Here is a 5,116-nt window from a genome sequence, read left to right as displayed (position 1 = left end):
GACATGACCAAGAAGGGAGGGAGGGCCCAAGCTTAGTGCAAACCTGGTCCCACACAACCAAAACATGTGTAGACTAGTGCGAAAATGGCTGTACCTACATATATGTGTCATGTGGTATATATATATGCTTACATCCTATGGTAGCATGAGATGGAGGCTATGTGCATACACAGGTGGAACCTATGTTCGTACAGCCTATGATAGCATGAAATGGAAGCTATGTGCATACACAGGTGGAAACTATGTACAGCCTATGATAGCATGAGATGGAACCTATCATAGCATGAGATGGAAACTGTGGCCGTATATGGATGGAAATAGTGGGGAAGGGCAAGGACAATGGAGATGGATTTTTGAGGAGCAAGTAATAATTTTTTATGGATTTTAGAGAGAAATTATTGATAGAATGGAAAATTAAAAGATAAAAAATGGATTTTTATAGAGATACAAATTTTAAGAAAAGTGAAGGGAAATGGGAAAATGGATAAGGGAAAATGGGGGAAGAGAAAGATAAGGGAATATAGGGGTAATGGATAAAGGAAGTTGATTATATAGAGAGCATGGGGGAAATGGATGGAGATGAATGAGAATGGGTCAGTGTTTATTCCTAGAGAGTTGATGGTAAACTATTAAAATCCTAATTCTTCTTTCTCATGTTCTATCCTTATATTTTTCACTACGCGTAGAAGGCAAACAAAAAGGAAACACTTCAAATGACTTATATCAATGAAGTTTAACAACCTGGATCCAAGAGAATATTATATGCTGGCCATTCTCTGATGGAACACATTTAGAATGAACATAGATGTAGATCAAAATACTAGTTTACACGAGGCATAATTAACCCAACTAACTGTAGGCACAATTAAACCACCTTTTTTAGTTTACAGAAGGTGGAACACTATCACAGTGTTTCTCATTAGTTGAGGGTTTTTCATGAGAATTCTGTTCTATTGTTTTGGTTAAAACTTGGATGGGTTATTAGGTGGGACAGTTTGTGACCTATACCCCTCTTGCATCTCCTCGTAACCCAAAAATTAAAATTTCTTCACCGTGCACTGGTAGTACTTGAATACGCTTTAAATCCGATTAAGTACTAGATCTCATTGATAATAATCTCATCCATTCATTTAGATTTATAAACTTATGGAATGCTGAAATATTCATATGTAGTATAACTTATTTAATTTTATTTGATTGAAGGCAGGTTACTTAGAAAAGGTTCATAAAATGTATAAAATAATATTCATGTAAAAGTTATAAAAAATCAAATAATTTCTTTAATAACATTATAGTTTCATATTTTTATGTTGAAAATATTTGAAAAGGTGTAGTTAAAAGCTCCCAAATTGCATGGTATCAATATGATTTGTATTGTTTAGGTAGATGATTTTAGAGTTTTCTCATTTGTGGCCTATGTAATACTTATCCAAAATGAAAAGAAGCATAGATAGCTAAAATGCCCCTTTCCCTTTTTATAATTCATTTTCATAACATTTATAATACTTCTCATTATTAAAGAGTTATTGGGTTGAATTTAGAATTTTTCCGATTCAGAATGATAATTGAAGATTCAAAATACTTCTTGTTAGATCCAAGGAACTTCGTGAAAATTCTCTATAATGAATTTTTTTCACTGGATATAAATAAATCTAAAACATGCATCAAGGATCATGTTTTTGAGTGATAGAACCAATGAATTTTAAGGGGAGATCATTTGGATTGATACATGATGACTATCTGAAGTCTCACTGGGTAATGCGATGCCCATGATACAATTCAACTCCCTATGAACCAAGGACCTGGTCCCTATTTATAGGAAATGGTGAAGTTTAGTCATCAATAGTAAATCCACATGAATCCCATAATTATAACTAATATAGACTTAGCCTTAAAATTTTTAATTTTAAAAACCATTCTTTTTCTAGAGTAATAATTTTAACAACCATATGGGGACCTCCTTTGCCTGAAAATGCTCCAATGAGACATGTTCTAACCACATTATTGCTTTTCAGATATAAAATACACTGTCACTTAAACATTTAATTATTTTCATATTTCGATTTATTTATCTTCTATGTACATATTATGAAGAAGATGCCCATCAAACTAAAAATTGGTGTATCTCTACGCATTCAGGTGTGTTTAGGAATGGAAAAATGGGGGACTAAGTTGCGAATAACATACATTGCCATTTGGGAAAAATTCAAAGCGGAGCTGCATGTTTATTTTATGAATATTATATACAATATACTATTTCATGGGTTGTCATGATTTAATTTTAATACCATGACACTATGGTTGTTTGAAAGCTCACAAGTATAAATATTTATGATACAAGTGTTGTTACCATGTTATCAATTTTTTAACGAACTCCTTATGCTCTCCTTGTGACTATGAATATACTTTAGTTTGGCTTTACTATGCAGCAATATTAACTAGTACTTATTCAGAAACGTATGGGCATGTCTCTGTGTGAGAATTGTCTCATATGTATGACTAAGAGAGCTCGTTATGGTATAAAATATATTACGCATCCCTGATTTGTCAAATTTAATTGCAGTATGTATGTCAATGTGTTTTATGGCATATATTTGATGGAACTGTATTTCAGCTGGAGACAGTAGTCGGAAGCTTTATTTTGGCTGTTTTTAAATGGCAAGCCCTTCAATGGAATAAATAACTCAGGCAGAGCTGAAATAAAAATTAAGTACACATTAGACCTAGGGATATTAGTTTTAAGGGACACCGACAAGAGGGGCCAACTTTTGCCACATTGTACTAGTCGAATATATCTTCAAAATGACTGGATCCTCATGAATATCCCATGTATTTTGTGTTAATAATAAGAAAATGGAAGGTATGTGACCTTAAGTGAGCGGCAACAAACAAATTTAGATTTATATTCTTAATGTTTCCTTTTACTATAAAATCGTTATACAACAGATTACCTAAAATTCAAATAATGCCAAAGCATGAATATTTTCTAACCAAATATTTTACAAAGAATGTCAATGTTGAGATTATTAACATATGAATATTAAATTAAATATCAAAGTATACTGTTTTGTTGACTAAATTTTCTCTTACTTAATAAACTGTGATGTCTTTGTTTTAAAGGAAAATTCATTGTGGTGCACAGCACTTGTGAGATTCTGTTGAAATATATCTGATTAAGTGAAACCCTGTAAGGGCATGAGAGTTCAGAAATATAATACCTGGTATCAAATCATATAATATGTTCATGCAGCTGTGCAACATAGACCACTCACAAAGATTACTCCTTGTTGTTCTACGTTATATTTCAACGAATCTATTTACGAAAGAAAAAAACATGAACACAGTACCTTTTTGTTCCATTGAAGATTGGAGATCCATTACTTGGAGGTCTCCACCTTGGCAATGAATATGGTTTTAGTAATTGTATTAATCATATAGATATAAGCAGAATTTTTTGTAATTAGCTTGGTTAATTTCTATCGTTGTTTGAATCAACTTATACAATGATATTTGTAATGAACCCTCTATCTTAAAATGTACATGATGAGTAGAGGGTCGTTCAGAGGGAGGAAGAGTTCACGGACTTAATTAAAGCTATCTAGAATAATATTTAAATATATTTTATATTGATTAGATCTGATCTTCAATGAAGATCAGATCTATAAGATTCAATGAGGACAATCTCTATTGATTTCCCTTCTAAATGAAGGGTGGAACCTTAGAGATCATAGGGGCAAATAATTGAGAAGAGGGAGGTGGAGATATGAGTAAATATAATGAGAATATAGGACCTCACTTCATTCAACCTGATCCTCAGAAGAAGGTCCAGAATCAAAAGTGAAATGAGACGAAGAGATTATTTAATGTAGGGCTTTTTAAACTACAAGGGTTGATGAATAATGTGGGGATTGAGAGGAATCTAAGGTATAGATAATCTATCTAATTTTGGGAGTTTTTATGCTAGATAATAGAATTGTATTATTAGGTAACTTCATTTTGGAATCAAGAAAAGTCTAGTACATTTCGTTCTAGCTGAGGCGCTTTAGAAGAACACAAATCAATATCAATGAAGAAAAAACTGAAAATCAAATACAACACCTGGATAAATTTTTGTCAAAGGAGAGTTTCCCTATGTGTGCAGACTATGGTTGAGAATCCATGAATGAAGAAAAGAGAGAAAATTAGTAATTTTATACCTAGGGTAAAGAGGGGTGAGATAACTCAACTTTTGCCCCTAGTTTTTTCTAGATTTTTGCTTTTTGTATGACTCTACTTGTTAATCCATCTGTATATATAGGAAGATGATATAATGAAGAACTAGCCCTCAAAATTTGAGCTCAATCCGACAGATAGATCTTTAGCTATCAAGGTTTTAATTTGCAGCAATCTAAGCCGTCCGATTCTTTTGGCCTTTTCTCTCCCCACAAAATTTTTAGAAAAATCCATCAGCTTTGTGAAACTTCACTTTGACACCGGTCTGAGAAGTATATGGATATATGCACTCTGCTTCAATCACCTTCAGTATCTCTCCCAATTTACTTGAAAAATTGCAGAAAACCCTTCATTCTTCCAAACGAAGTTGAAATACCAAAATAGTTTATGATATTGGAGATTTACACCGGCACTAGTAACCAAGAGCAGTTTTTTGAGCCCTTCTTTCATGTTCTCAACTAAATAATACCACGAAAAAATAGAAAAATCACTAAAAATGGGGAAACTGCAGGAGAATATATACTAGAGACAAATGTATTTCATTTTTATTATGATAACATGCAATTCTAATCATTTAGGTGCAAATAAAAATGCAATATGTATGAAATTAATTACATAAATTGCATGTTATCAGGGAGCATAGCACATCCTTATCAAATAAATGTGAATAACTCTTGAGTCGGCCGACATTGATGATAGCACAGCGAAGACTAACTCATAATAAATTTCTGGGGACCCCCTATTTAAAGAAAGAAGTTAATCCTGGGAAATACCATACTCTCTCTCTCTCTCTCTCTCCAACCACCATACTCTGTCTCTCTCCAACTACCATACTCTCTGTCTCTCTCCAACTGCCGTACTCTCTCTACTCTCTCTCACTCTTTTTCCAACTATCATTATCTCT

The sequence above is a fragment of the Wolffia australiana genome, chromosome 6, assembly GCF_029677425.1.
Source record: "Wolffia australiana isolate 7733 chromosome 6, ASM2967742v1".
NCBI lineage: Eukaryota > Viridiplantae > Streptophyta > Magnoliopsida > Alismatales > Araceae > Wolffia > Wolffia australiana.
This window is presented reverse-complemented; position numbering follows the sequence as displayed.